Source organism: Pyxicephalus adspersus, chromosome Z (genome assembly GCF_032062135.1).
Source record: "Pyxicephalus adspersus chromosome Z, UCB_Pads_2.0, whole genome shotgun sequence".
NCBI lineage: Eukaryota > Metazoa > Chordata > Amphibia > Anura > Pyxicephalidae > Pyxicephalus > Pyxicephalus adspersus.
The window spans coordinates 8,296,563-8,312,974 of NC_092871.1; the positions used below are offsets into that span (position 1 = coordinate 8,296,563).

The following is a 16,412-nucleotide window of genomic DNA, read 5'->3' on the forward strand; positions in this document are numbered from 1 at the left end:
AGCCTCCAGCAATGTGTAACAGGGTAGATTATTTTGATGGGCAGAGTTCTTTATGTTCTGATGATAGCCTAACAATTGAATTTTAGGGGCTGTTAGTCACAGGTGTCCCCCACTTGCACTTACATTTTTGGTTTTCTCAAAGGAGGGGGATGTCATTGTGCACACCCATTTGTACACGCCCCGTGGTAGCTCCAGAGCCGCAGGTTGCAGACCCCTGGTCTAGATGGAAGTTCTTTGTACTTGCCATGTATGCACACCAAGCACCCTGGTTATGAATATTACTATTATGTTGGCTTTATATAGCGCTGACATATTACACGGCACTGTCTATATTCATGTCACTAATTGCCCTTCAGAGGGGCTCGCAATCCAATGTCGTCAACCATGGCAAGGTGTGGGGGAACTGACCAGCATGAGCTTGGGATGTGGGAGGAAACCAAAGCACGCTGAGGTAACACAAAAAATGGGGAGGACATACAATATCCATATTGTCCAAGATTCAGACCTGGGACCCCAGTGCTGCAACACTGTGAGCTCCTTTTCTTTAGAGACTGGGGTTATAATTTCTTTGTACTCTGTTAAAGTGAGCAATATGGTGGCTCAGTAGTTAGCACGCACGGGGCACCATGGGTATGAAGTTTCTTTGCATGGGTTTTCTAACACCAATAATGTTAAAGGTTATTAGGCTTCCCCCCAGATTGGCTTTAGACCATGACATATAACTATGGTAGCAACATTGGATTGTGAGCTCCTCTAGGACACAAAAAGTGTAAAACCACTGCAAATAAAAGTGATACCAACAGGCTTGTATGATAGATATAATGTATAAAAGAAGAAAAAGAAATCAGTTCAGGGCTCGGGGATTGTATGAAATAATATATACACATGTATTTGTTACATAGTATTAAAGAAAAACATTTACATAACACAATCAGGTATTTTACCTAGGTCCTGTTAACACTTCACAGGACTGAGGTATTATATACTAGACAGTACTTCAATTATTTGTTTGATGACATAGAAGTATTGTGTCTAGTACTTGTTTGATGACATAGAAGTATTGTGTCTAGTACTTGTTTAAAGACGTAGAAGCATTGTGTCTAGTATATAATACCTAGGTCCTGTGAAGTGTTAACAGGACCTAGGTAAAATACCTGATTGCGTTATGTAAATGTATTTCTTTGATACTATACACAAATACAGGTATATAATATTTCATACAATTCCTGAGCCGTGAACCTCATTCTTTTTCTTCTTTTATACATTATATATGATTTCTTAATGAGGTGGCTCAACATTGAAAGTTATTAGTGAAGAGAGGGGAACCCCCTTAATGAACTTGTTATGATAGATAACTCTTCCTGGAGATAACGCTACCCAAGTTCCCTTCAGCTCTGGTCACATTTAAAGGCCTCTAGGTCACATGAAAGTGAAAAATCGTCCATTAAAAACTTTGAACTTCACCTTTGACTTAATCCACATGTCCAAATGATTGGCTTTTCTGTATGGGGGTATCAATGGAAGCAGCAAGGATCCCAGCCTTTCTCATAGATTTAATCCACCCCAGCAAGATTCTTTCCCATCGTTGCATAATAAAGCATATAGACCCTTTACAAACATGGTATAATATAGGGCTAGATGAATAAATGAATCAGTAAAGGTTTACAAAGTTGCAGATCACCTATAGAGCTATCATATATAAATATATATGTTATAGAATTGTAGCACACACATATACATTGCTATACACTGCACATTAAGCAGCACCCTGACAATCAGAGGAGGTAGGGTGACATCCTGTGGGCACTTATTGAAATTTACTGCCTTTGATAGTAAGTGAGATGTTGCTTCAAATTATTCAGATTTATAAATGTAGATGATGCTAGTGAGAGAATACACAGAGATAATATGTACTAGAAGTGGCAATAGGACCCTGGCCACAGAACAAAACAGAGTTACAAAACTTTACCAAGCCAAAAAAAAAAAAAACAACTAATAGCAAGATGACAAACAAAAAATGATCACAAAATTATTATTAATACTATATTTAAACAGGATTTATATAGCGCCAACATATCATGCAACGCTGTACATTAAAAAGGGGTTGCAAATGACAGATACAAACAATGACTCAGGAAGAGAAGAGGATACAAATCAATACTGACTGCAAGTAATCCAAACCAGGACCACAAACTTTAAAATAAGGGTCGTAGAATGTTCACAAAATGACCAAAAGAGGACTTTAAAGCTCAAAAATGGGGAACACAGGGTTAAAAATAACTACTGGACATGTGAGGGTCAATACAGATAGGTTGTAGAATCACACGGGCATAGGCATGGGTTGGTCAGAACAGGGTACAGGATGGCATCAGAAATGTGTAAAACACATGTAGACAGAATGGAACTGGATAAATGTTGGTCACTATAGGATACAGAATGATATCAGACATGATGGTCAGTACAGCATACAGATGGACACCGGACATGTGCCAGTCATTACAGGGCAAGGAATGATAGCAGACATGCGTCTATCAGTCACAGTGACATTAGATATTCTTCGGTCAGTAGAGGATACAGAATGACACTGGGACAGGTGCCAGTCATTGCTGGGTACAGAATAATACCAGACGTGTGCTGGTCAGGACAGAGCAGAATGGTATCATACATGTACTGACCTGTACAAAGGTTATGAAATAAAACTGCACATGTGCTGGTCATTAAAGGATGCACAATAGTACCGGGCATGTGCCAGTTAGACAGTGTGACCTTAGGAAGGTGCCAGTCAATGCAGGAATCAGAAAGACAACATTATGTACCAGAGGATACAGAATGGCACAGGACAGATGCAGGTGAGTAGAGGATAATTAAAGCCACGGAACATTTGTCAGTCAGTACAGGCTAAAGTGTGGCACAAAACATGTGCCAGTCAGTACAGAACACTAAAAGTGTGCCAATCAGTGCACAGGATACAGAATAGCCCTGGGCAGATGCAGGGCAGTACACCACACGTTACGAACAGTGCAGGATACAGAGGACACCCGACATGTGCCAGTCAGTACAGAGGACATAGAATAGCACCGGACATGTGCCAGTCAGTACAGAGGACATAGAATGGCACCGGACATGTGCAAGTCAGTACAGAGGACACAGAATGGCACCGTATATGTGCAAGTCAGTACAGAGGACACAGAATGGCACCGTATATGTGCAAGTCAGTACAGAGGACACAGAATGGCACCGTATATGTGCAAGTCAGTACCGAGGATACAGGAAGACACAGATCATGTGCTCGTCAGTAGAAGATACAGAATGACACCAAAAATGTGCCAGAAAGAGAGTAATACAGAATGCCACCAAACATGTGCCAGTCTGTTGAATACGGAATGACACTGGGCAGGATAAAGAATAGCCCTGGACAGATGAAGGCCAGTACAGGACACAAATGTCATCAGTGCTAAACAGTGTAAGATACAGTCAGTCAGTGCAGAATACGGGCATTGGACATTTGATGATTACTACAGGATATGAAATGACACTGGACATGCCCCAGTCAGCACAAAGGATACAGAATGACACAGAACATGTGCCAGTCAGTACAGAGACCACAGATTGGTACCAAACTCATGCCAGTCAGTCAGTAGGACACTGAATGTCACCAAAGAAAGGCCAGTCCACTCAGGATACAGAATGACACTAAATATGCGCCAGTTGGTGCAGAGCTCAAGAATGGCACTGGAAGGATGCAAGCCAGTAAAGCATACAGAATGGCACAGAACATGTGCCACTCAGTACAGAGGATACAGAAATACACCAATCGTGTGCTAGTCAATGACACCAAAAAATGAACAGAACGACACTAAACGTGTGCCAATTGGTGCAGAAAACTCAGAATGACACTGGACATTTGCCTGTCAGTGCAGGATACAGAATGACACCGGACATGTGCCCGTCAGTGCAGGATACAGAATGACACCGGACATGTGCCCGTCAGTGCAGGATACAGAAACCAAACATATAAATTATAGCCAATTCCATAAGCGCAAGAAAATATATACAATAATATCATTATATGTAAGATTTATATATCCAGCCGGTATAAAATCCAATCTGTTTATTCAACAGATGCTAAACATGAACAAGCCAAATGTTTAAATCTTTTCATAATAGACAGATAGATAGGTTGGTAGATTGATACATAGATAGATATAACAGATGGGACAACAGATACAGAGAGATCACAATCTGATAGATGAATGCCATTTATTTCATCACATACTGATATTTTTGTGTTATGTAGAATATACAACAGTCAGAATGAACCGATATCCATCATAAATATATGATTTGTGTTTCTCTCCAAAAACATGCAGACGCTGCACATCTTGGATGGATCTTGCGGACAAGACAAGCGGCGGCCACACTACCGTGCTGTGTGAATGTACATAAATACATACAGGTCTGTGTGTGTACTGAGGAAATGGGGGGGAAGAAAGGTAAAGGGAGAGAAAGGGAAGGAAAAGAGAGCGGGGGCGCAGAGAAAGAGAGGAGTGGGGGGAATATTGAGTATAGATGGGGTGCAGGGGAGGAAGAGAGAGGAAAAGAAAATGCAAAAGACAAAATGATAATAGATGAGGAAAGGAAAAGGCCGGGTAAGGTAGTAAAAAAAAAAGCAGGGGTAAGAGCAGAAAGAGAATAGATAGGGGGTATCAAAATATAATACAAGAGAGGGCTTGAGATCAACAAATCGGCACTCAGAGAGACAGCAGACTATCTGGAGACATACTAGGGGTGAGAGAGACAGCAGGATATATACAGGAGACATACAGGGGCGTCTCACCCTTGTCACCCTGAGAGAGCGCTCATTCTGCATTGTAAGAGACCGTCGTGTGATAAAAACTTCAACCTTATTCTGAAAACCCCTAAATATAGGAATTAAAGCAGCGACAGTTACCTAGCAACCATCAGCACTGACACAACCAACCACACACAGACACACAATGACACACACACACAATGCCATGTATGGGCCTGCCGCTTCCTGTAGCACACACATACATAGGGCTAAATACAGCAACACAAATATACACCGCTGTGTGGTACCCTCATATAAATATACACCCCCGGTGCGGTACAGTCACATAAGTGTACACAACCCTGTACGGTACAGTCACATAAGTATATATGCCCAATGCGTACAGTCACATAAGTATATACACCCTGTGCGGTACAGTCACATGAGTAAATACACCTATGGTGTGGTATAGTGACATAAGTATATACACCCAGTGCATACAGTGACATAAGTATATACACCCAGTACATACAGTGACATAAGTACATCCACCCAGAGTGTACAGTCACGAAAGTATTTACACCCTGTGTGAGTCAGTCACATACGTACAATATATACATCCATGGTGTGGTAAAGTCACAAAAGTACATACATCCTGCAGGGTACAGTCACATAATTACATACACCCAGAGCGTACAGTCACATAAGTATATACACCCAGTGCGTAAAGTCTCATAAGTATATACACCCTGTGCAGTACAGTCACATAAGTATATACACCCTGTGTGGTACAGTCACATAAGTTTATACATCTTTGGTGTGGTACAGTCACATAAGTATATACACCCATGGTGTGGCACAGTCACAAGTATAAACACCCAGTGCATACAGTCACAAAAGTATATACACCCTGTATGGTGCAGCCACCTAATTATATACACTCTGTGCGGTACACTCACAAGAGTATATACACCCTGTGCAGTACAGTCACAAAGGTTTTTACACCCTGTGCAGTACAGTCACATAAATATATAAACCCTGTACAGTACAATCACATAAGTATATAAACCCATGGTGAGGTACGGTCACAAAAGTATATACACAAATGGTGTGGTACAGTGACATAAGAATATAAACCCTGTGCGGTACAGTCAATAAGTATATACACCCATGGTGTGGTACAGTCACATAGGTATATACACCCAGTGCGTACAGTGATATAGGAATATACACCTTGTATGGTACAGTCACATAAGTATATACACCCTGTGCGTTCAGTCACATACGTATATACACCGTTAGGTACAGTCACATTAGTATATACACCCTGAGTGGTACAGTCACATAAGTATATACACCCTATGCGGTACAGTCACATAGGTACATATACCTTCTGCAGAACAGTCATAAAAGTATATACACCCCAGTGTTCTCCCCAAGGCCTTTTACCCAGGCGCACCACCCAGCACTTTTCAGTAACCATCAGGCTGTTTATGGATGGTTGCTGAAAAGTTAGGTCACAATACCACGGCTGCCAACCACCTACAATTTCTTCCCACCTAGTTTAAAAAAAATCCTGGGTTGAACACTGCACCCTCTATGTACACCGATGGTGTGGTACAGTGACATAAGAATATAAACCCTGTATGGCAGTGTTTTTCAACCATTTTTGAGCCACGGCACATTTTTTACATTAAAAAAATCCTGCGGCACACCACAAATCAAAAGTGTTACAAAATTACACTTTGTAGCTAATTCTCGTCTCTAAATGCAGTACAGTCACAAAAGTATATACACCCTGTGCGGTACAGTCACAAAAGTATATACACCCTGTACGGTACAGTCACAAAAGTATATACACCCTGTGCGGTACAGTCACAAAAGTATATACACCCTGTACGGTACAGTCACAAAAGTATATACACCCTGTACGGTACAGTCACAAAAGTATATACACCCTGTACAGTACAGTCACATAAATATATACACCCATAGTGTGGTACATCACAAAGGTATATACACCCTGTTCTGTACAGTCACATAAGTATATACACCCTGTACTGTAAAGTAATATAAGTATATATGCTCTGTGCATACAGTCATAGAAGTATATACACCTTGTGCGTACAGTCATTTAGGTATATACACCCTGTGCGGTACAGTCACATAAATATATACACCCTGTGACGTACAGTCACATAAATATATATACCCTAGGTGCCATAAAGTCACATAAGTATATACACCCCAGTGTTCTCCCCAGAGCCTTTTATCCAGGCGCACCACCAGGCACTTTTCAGTAACCACCTGGCTGTTTATGGATGGTTGCTGAAGAGTGGGAAACAATAGAGTGGCTGCCACCCACCTACAATTTCTTCCCACCTAGTTTAAAAAAACTTCTGGGTTGAACACTGCACCCTGTGTAGTAAAATCACATAAGTATAAACACCCTCAGTGCAGTACAGTCACATAAGTATATACATCCTGTGCATAAAGTCGCATAAATATATACACCCTGTGCGGTACAGTCACAAATGTATATATGCCCTGAGAGCCCCACAGACCTTCTGAAGTAAAGGACCTGATCTCGACCAAAACCTCTGCAACCCCTATTCTTACACCAGTGACCCCTTGTATGATACGATCACTGAACAATACACCTTATGCATGATATAGAGCAGTGTTTCTCAACCAGGGTTCCTCCAGAGAATGCTTGAGCCATGGAAGTTTGTTACTCCTGGATCAGATTAACTAGAACCTTTTTTGCTATCTGTAAGGGTGACATTCTACCCAGTGGCAAGCAATATGAGAAGTATTTTTCCTACTGACCACCACAATACCATACTGTGAGCTGTGGATATAGTAATTACAGCAGGGGGGTCCCTAAGACCTAAAAGTAATTAAGAGCTCTCCCATGTTAAAAAAAAGAGAAAAGACAGATATAGACACACAAATATACACACTCTTTATGACACACTATTGCAAATTTGTACTGGTGTTTGATACAATTACCCAAATATACACCAGTGTGTGGTCCATGAATATATATATCTCAATCATGAATAATATACACATATAGTACATGTGTCATCTAGGTTTCTCCCATACACCTGGTAAGGCTATCCAGGATTTGTATCTGTTCTTTCATATTCCTAAAAAGTCCTATTCTGAGTCTTGTAAACGTTGTAGAGCATCAAGTTGGATAAAGCCTTCAATTGCATCGTACCTGTAAGCCAGCCCTTATGATTAGTCTCAGCTTTCATTGTATGTGAGCTGACTGATCTCCAGGGCCCTCTTTCTCCTGCTCTTTGCTATGTGAGAACCTGCTGCAGGGTAAAAGGCTGACTGCTAACAGAACACTAAAAGGTACATGGGCCACTTATATAAAGAACCCCCAAGGGCACCCTAATAGTGAAGAAAAGACCTGAGCTTAGTTAGTTTGTCTGATATGCCTGTGGTGTAGGTTTAATCTGCATTGAAGCTGTTTGTTTTCTGACTTTCTTAAAAAAAGTGCAAGACAAACCTGCCTGGGGTGTTCCTCTGGGTGTCCCTGTCCAATGCATGGTGTACCACTGCCAATAGCTGTTACACCTTCCCCTCGTACAAACATATATATCCATAATACAGTTACACAAATGTAACTCTATGCAAGATACAATAATGGCATTGCGTACAGTATATAACATACAGTATATTGCGTAGTGTATAATTGTATCATGAATGTTAACATACTGCACACATTGCATTTTGACATACTTCTGTTTTCTTTATTAAATTGTTCAATTCTTACAATACATAACATTTCTTTTTTACAATGCCTTATCCAGCCAACACAACACTTTAGGAGGAGGCAAACATCATTCCTCCAACACGGCAATAACTCAGTCTAATTGTTCTTATTTTATATTGGCCATAAATACTCTTGTTTTGCGTTGTGTACGCAGTCACATGACTACATCTACCACCTTGGTGTGATGGCATCCTACAAGATGAAATGTACCACTCCACACTTCCCTTTGGTGTAAATCATCATGAAGTCTTGTAGTCAAGGGGCAGCTGCTCAGACCAAAAGGGTGACAACACTGTTGGGAATAAGAACACCTTCCTATAGGAAACACAAGCTTCAAAATCATGATAAACTGATGTTAGTTATAAAGCCATGACTTGTGATTGGCTTTCCAATTAATTCCAAAGGTGTAGGGTGACGTTTAGGAATCTGTGCAGGTTATTTAAGTTCACCTGAAATGATAAAACAACGGGGAATACTGACACTTCTTTCTTCTCGTTTTTTAAAAACCTGATTGTCATAGATTTAATATCCTTATGGAGAAAAGAGCCTCCCCTAAAATGTGCACAATTGTCATGACTGGAGTCACTTGAACCTGAATACTCTGAAAGGCTGTCTGCATTATTTCAGCAAGAGAATATATTTGATGGTCAGGGGTTTCTTTTTTTGATTAAGGGATTCATAAACATTTTTCTCAAAGAGCTCAAAGTCGCAGTAAACTCATGAGACCACCCAATATGATCCTGCAAAAGACAAACATCTGAGGACGCTTACCCCAAGGCTGATGTTATATTTCGCACCCAGACCTTTTAAGCTGGGTGCACCACCTGGCACTTTTCAGTAACCACGCAGCTGTTTTTAAGTTGGGTCACATGCAAAGGCTGTCACCCGCTTATAATTTCTTCCCACCTTGTTTAAAAAAAAATTCTGGAAGAACGCTGCAGATATATTCTTTAGGGAAACCTTGACTAAAGAAACTATGCCAACATTGTGAAACACTAGTTTTACTGCTCATTACTGCTATATATTTTAAAGTAACACAATCTGTGCATTGCCATTTATGTACAAATGCTACACACAAGTACAGTGACTGGCGGAGCTGTATTGTAGCACACCAGGCACAGGTGTTAGTATAAAAAAAAGGTGCAGTGACTTATTTTGCATGGGCTGCCTAATGTAACAAACGTTCTGATCTGCAGTAACACATTGGGCTTGAATTAATAAAGCTCTCCAAGGCTGCAGAGGATACACTTTCATCAGTGAACCTGGAATGGGTTTCTGCAAAGTCATTTGCTATTTGCTAGCAAATGTTTTTAATCCTGGACCAGATCCATTCCAGGTCTGCAGGATCACCCAGATTCACAGATGAAAGTGTATCCTACTCTAGTCCTATAGAGCTTTCATAAATCAGGCCCAATGAGTGGAGGTGTCTGATCAACAACCAGGCTTCACCTTCTCGATGATGGGTAAAAGACAAAATGGCAGGCCATAGTATACCTGAATTTTGGGGCCAGACGGGAGCGTTTTCTCACCAATGCCCCAATAAGTGCTTTATAGGCCGATTAGTTTATATTTGGCAGCAGTTTCTATATCTCTAAGACAGGGTTGCAGGAGTTGAAAACACCCCTTACGCCTCATTACTACAAGCCATGTTCCATTTTCATGTTGTTGCATGAAGAAAGACTTTGGTGAAAGTGGACCTATCAGCACATTTTTACATTATATGTAAGGGTGGCTAAGCATTGCAAAGCAAAGAAAATCTTAAGGTGTGAACTGACTTTCTGCATCAATTCCCACTATTAGGCCAACATTTTGGGCGTTATTCATCAACAAAATGTGGTCTTTGAATCCCATTTAGTCCAAGATCAGACACAAGTAGACCTGCTTCGCTGTCTATTTAGGTATTTTTAGTTGGAAACCCAACGTTGAAACATGTTGATGGTGACTTTTAATTGTACTCTTACCCATACCATTCTATGATGAGATAAAAATCTGAACTATTTCCTTTTCCAATTGGTTGCCTCTGATTTCCAATCCATAGCAATTTTTTGGAAACCAGCCAAGTCTCCCATAAGACCTAGATCATCAGGACCAGGACAAAAGGTGCAACCATCTTCTAGATCCGCAAAAAGACAGAAATAATCTCCACAGGCATTCTGTTTGGTTGTTGTTGATTTTGCATAGGCGCTCAACAACCACCACAATGTAAGAATATTTAAAATTGCCCCAACCACATCAACTTGTCAGATGTGTCACATTCCCTCAAAATTCCCTCATGGGAATTTTCCAGATTCATGTGTTTCAACAGCAGTAATTGATTTGTTAAACTTGTAAAAGTGGCTACACAACTAGTCTCTGTAGATTAAAGTGACACTTTGTTGACCAATTGATGCATGAATAATAAAGCACCATGGGTGTTTAGCAGTAGGAAAGCCAACTAAAAGATTGTGTGTGTGTCCCTCCATCTGACACTATACTCATTAAGACCCCTCCGGGGACCTTTTTCACATTTTTTACTTTTCTTTTCCCAGGAGAAAATGTTTTTTTTCCCCCTAGACATTTAAATATTTATAAAACAAAACACTAAAAAACAGACAAAACAACATATTAAAAATGTATAAAGTGAAAAATACCAGCACAAAGTGCTCAGTTAATTCAATTTCATAGGCAGTGATATGAAAGCTGTACTTTACACCCTGTAAAATGAATAAATTGTTCAACTTTCGGCCAAGTTCAAGTGTAGAAAAACCCAGATCCTAAAATCATATTTGTGTTTCCAAGATACAATTATTATTCACAGAATCTGCATTGTTTAATTACCCGTTTTTTTGTCTATTGACCAATGAAGGTTACACCATTGACATGATAGGCACATTACAGCTCAATGAGCCATCCACCCTGCCCACAGTCTTGCCAAAGCACTGTGGCAACTGCTGATTATAAAACTCAAGTAACTTAAAGCAGACCGAATCTAACATTTTTACCTTACATAATAGGGTAGACAATCCCTATATAAAGGTAAAAATGAATGAATTTTGGGGGTTTAAAAGTTTTAAAGCCCCCCCCCTTTCTGTCTTGAATGCTGTGGCGATCAGCATTCAGCAATGAATGGGAGCGATCAGCAATGAATGGGAGTTCAGAGCCTCCCGGGATACCTACGTCACACATTCCGGGAGGCTTCTGCCTGTGCCTAAGCCAAGCCTTTTCAATGGAAAAAAAAGAAGATTGTCACTCCTTTTTCCCCCATCAATGTCACCTGATCTGGCCCCTGCACAGTGCGAGATTGAGTGACATACAAAGAAAGTGGAAGAAGGCCAAAGAAGATAGCGACATCTGGCGCTTCATCCGTGCCGGACAGGAGGATACCGGGACCCGATCAAGGAAACCTCCAGATGTATCTGCGAAGGTAAAGGCGAGTTGTTTTTTTTTTTCAGTTTACTTTCACAAGTTTTTTGATCCTTATACACAAAGGGGGCCAAAATTGTTTTTGCTTTTACATTTGCTTTAAGGCCTAACTCCAGCTTGGGTAGCTCCGTTTTTCTTGGAGCCTTTTACTGTTTGTACATTCATCCAGTTTTCCGCATACCTACCAGGTTTCTGGCTAGTCACGTAATTATTGGATCTTTCCTTTTCTTCTCTAGTGTTGGAGGTAGTTTGGTCCTTACGTGTCACAACAATGTTTTATAATGTTACCTACCTGCGTATCCAATGTTTAATAGATACATTTATTTCTACATAGTGATGTAATTGGGTGGCAACAATGCTGCACTACTCTTGAATTCACAGCAGAGTTGCCACTATCATCAAGTCAGTGTCTACTTGCATTACAATGAGATGCAGGGGGTGTGGCTATCAGAATTTGCACTGCTGATTTACAGGTCTGTAGCTTGTCAATCAGCACCTGGCCACACCCAGTCACATCCACTGCCTCCTGGATTACCCTATGTTCATTAACCATCCTACTGTGATGTGCAGTGTCTGCATCCAATCTGCACCCTCAGCAAACTTACAGAACAGAATATAGGCAGAGTAATGTTCTTAAATTTGCCTTTTACCCATAGCACATGTATATAACTAACCTAAGTGTGCCCACCAGGACTACAATTTGCAAAATATTCCTAGACATTCCTAAGGGGGCCATAGAGACAATCACACATTATCACAAATGTAATCATTTCTTTGCAAACTCTGAATTGACTCTGACTTTCCACCAGGTTTAAAGGTTTCTTCTTCATGAAACCGGTTATTAGTTTAATGGATTTTACATTTAAAGTATTTGTAAAAGTTTGACTGAAATAGGCTCAGGTGTCATTCAACCCAAAACAATGAGGACATCCAATGAGTGTAGCAGACACAATCCTTGATACCACTGTTGGAAATATAGATTTCCAGGTAATGATTTATTGTTATATCTGAATGCTCAAAGACTTCCTTGGGCATTCTTATTCACAAGGAACAAGCATGTGAGTATAAAGCAAACTCAAAATCCTTATAGCTGAGTCCCTGTTTGGGAGTTTCTTCCTGACTTAATACCAATAGATTAGTCATTCACTGCAATAATTGTGCGTGAAACTAGCTGGTGTTGGCTTTGGTTTATTGGACCAGATATAGAAAAATTATCAAAAATATTGAATATAACTAAACAGAACCAAATTTTGTGATTGATTTATATCAATCAGCCAGTATTTACGCTGCTTTTATTTTGACATTTTCTGGTTCCTCCTGCTTTGGCTTATTAAGATGCTGATGAATTCTCTTTGTATTGGAAATTTTTAAAACCCACTTATGTAATCTCTGGGACTTTGTGCTTCCCTATACAATGCAGACAGATTACAGCTAATAGAAAGGGCTGGTAGGGTGTTTTACTTCTGTTGTAGCTTTCTAAAAACATCACTGCACCCAGCCTCAGTACTACTTAGCGCCCTCAACCCTGATCCATGCAAGCAATGGCTTGGCTCTTGGGAGGAATTATGCAGATAACAAAATGAGTGACAGATGAATCTCCGCTTTGAAGAATGGTCGTTCCTGGGCTTTTTTTGCATGTACAGCACCCAAGGTAACACCCACACATGAAGCTGATCCTTCATGACTAAAGAAAACCCAGGTCAATGAATGGAGTGGGCCAGGGACAATCAGCCGGGGCAAGAAAAGGCTAAATGATTCTAAATGTCCTCCAAGAAATCAGGTTGGGTCTATCTGATTTGCTGCAGGTTCTAATATAGATTATAGGAAATCTCACAGTGTGCAGTGAAATTAGGGTAAGTCATTTCAGTCCAGGAAAAGAGCCACTACAACTGTGCAAGACGGAAGGGAAGGTTGGAGGTCAGCTTTAAGACACTAATAATGTGACTCTGTATTCTTTCATGTATTGTGTGCATTCTTTTTTGAAGTGCAAGCTCAGTAATTTTTGTAAGATTTGACTTGATGTCATCCTTTTGAAGATGGCAGGCTGAAGAACAGAAAAGCAGCACAAGAAGCCAATCAGCTGTGATGTGGGCTCATATGCTAACAAGTAACATACTTATAGGGGCAGCTAATCATTAAAGCCTTAGGTCTTAAAGCATTTCAAAACTCAGAATCTTCACTTTACATTAAACGGTACTTTTCCTTTTATGTACAGTAATAAGTCTGTTTGTTTTTTTTTTAAATGCAACACCCTTTTTTTAAAAAAAAAACGAAGAGGGTGCAGCACCCCTCGCTAATTCTCGCTATTGCCTAGGCGATCGAGAATGAATGGGAGCACAGAGCCTCCGAAGATACCTTTATCAGGCATCCTGAGGGTATCTTGGGTGCTCCATCTCAGGCATGCACAGAAGGAGCTCTTTTGTCAAAAGGAAAAAAAATGCAGATCTCAGGCAGGCGGAGTGAGATCGGCAAGTTTTTCCCATCTACGTCACCCAATCTCGCGCCTGGGTTGGGTGACGTAGGAAGAAGCCAGAGGAAGAGGAGAAGATGGCGGCGCCCTGAGATGGATGCTGGGACGATGTGGGACCTGACAGAAGAGACCTCCGGATGGATCAGATTGCCCTGCGGGATTGAAGGTAAGTTAATTTTTGTTGTTATGGGGTACTTTTGAGTTTAGATCCTCTAAGACTTAATGGGAGAGCAGAGCCTCCCGGGAAACCTATGTCACGCATTCCAGGAGGCTGCTCCTTCTGCGCATGCCCTAATCTCAAGCATGGGCAGAAGGGGCATTTTTCCTCCTATTGGAAAGAGATGCTGATCTCACGCATGTGCATTTTTTCCCTTCACAGCGGCTACGTCACCCGATCTCACCTGCGCAATGCAAGATGGGGTGAAGGAGAAAGAAGACACAAGTGATCGAAGATGGCAGCGCTGGGATGAAAAGGAATTCCAAGACAACGTGGGACCGGATCGTGGGAAGGACAAGCGCCATTGAGGGATCAACGGGATTAAAGGTGATTTTTTGTTTTTAGTTTAGTTCCGCTTTAAGTTTTCCCAAAATTTTCCCAATCTAAAGATAGTCTTGGCTTATGGAAGATTTTGAAGACAGTTGCACTAATGTTCTACATCAGGAATTCCTAACTAGGGTTCCTCCAGAGATTGCAAGGGGTTCCTTGAACAATTTGTACTTCTCAGGTCAGTTACCACTGACACCAATGATCTATTTGGATATCTGTAATGGTGGCATTCTTACCAATGGCTAACTTTGTAAGACGCATTCATCCCATTGACCACAAGACTAATGCAACATGAATTGGTCATATCCTAAATATTGCAAGGGTTCCCCTGTGTTAAAAGGAAGAAAAGGCTCATCTACACTATATAGGCAATGGCATGTGGGCACCTTACTATTGAATCTATATGCGCTTTGCACATCCCATAGAAATTCGCAAGGAGTTGACTTACACCCTCTGCAGGTGTAACAACCTTCTGGGCAGGACTTGGTAAGTTTTTGGTACATTTGTGACGTTTGATCTGGCACATTATCATTCTAATCATTTCAAAAAGTATTCATTAGGGCTAGTGTTCAACCCAGATTTTTTTTAAGCTGGGTGGGAAGAAATTGTAGGCGGGTGGCAGCCACTGTATTGTGACCCAGGTCTTCAGTAGCCACCCAAAAACAGCCGAGTGGTCACTAAAATGTGCCAGGTGGAGGGCCCGGCTAAAAGGGGCTGGGGAGAACACTAAGGGGTCAGTTCAAAGTTACTCAACATCATATTGGTAACACCATGTCTGTATGGAGCTGGCTTTGAACACATACTGGCACAGAAACTGACTTTCCCCAAACTGTTACCACAAGATTGGAATATAAAATGTCTCTGGATACTGTACCATTCATGGTATCCTTCATTGGAAACACCTAAACTCAACCATTTGCTGGGATGTTTACATACTGCGGGTCATACATTTTATGGCCAAAAGTATGTGAAGAATATCTGTGTAATAATAGCTACTGCCGGATTGGTTAATTCAGGTTTTTTTTTAAACTTTTCTACTTATCAACAAGGGAATCAAGTCTAGATCAAAGCATGAAAAAGCGAACAGGCTTTTCCTGCTGTATTTTCTATCCTCTGGTGACATACTAGTGAGCCTTGATGGTCTCCGATGAAATAAGACTCAGTCGGTGATCATCTCCCAGTGCAATACCATGTGAATCAAGAACTAGTTCCCTTCAAACACAATTTTTCCTTAAAGGCAAACTATAATGGTTTGCAGACTATTTTACTTTACTTTTAAGGTTCTACATTTTAAACCAATGTCTTTTTTAACCATTTTATATTAAATATTTATTTTGCAATAAATATTGAATGCAGGGTGAGCCAAGATGAAGGATTTGAGCGTATTATGGGGGGTTTTAAAGAAAAAGCA

At 40.7% G+C, this 16,412-nt stretch overlaps 1 protein-coding gene across 13 annotated transcripts in view; it reads right to left on the reverse strand.

Annotated features, from left to right (window-relative positions):
- SYNGAP1 (synaptic Ras GTPase activating protein 1) overlaps positions 1–16,412 on the reverse strand; it is a 154,793-nt gene that overhangs the window by 127,009 nt on the left and 11,372 nt on the right. Inside the window, exon 1 of one of the 13 annotated variants that reach the window (XM_072430373.1) lies at positions 4,838–4,883. The exons of 11 other annotated variants lie outside the window; for them this stretch is intronic. The gene's annotated coding sequence lies outside the window, so the exon portion shown is untranslated. Of the gene's footprint in view, positions 1–4,837; positions 4,884–16,412 lie in introns of those variants that run through there. One more of the 13 variants, XM_072430376.1, reaches the window with a different exon arrangement.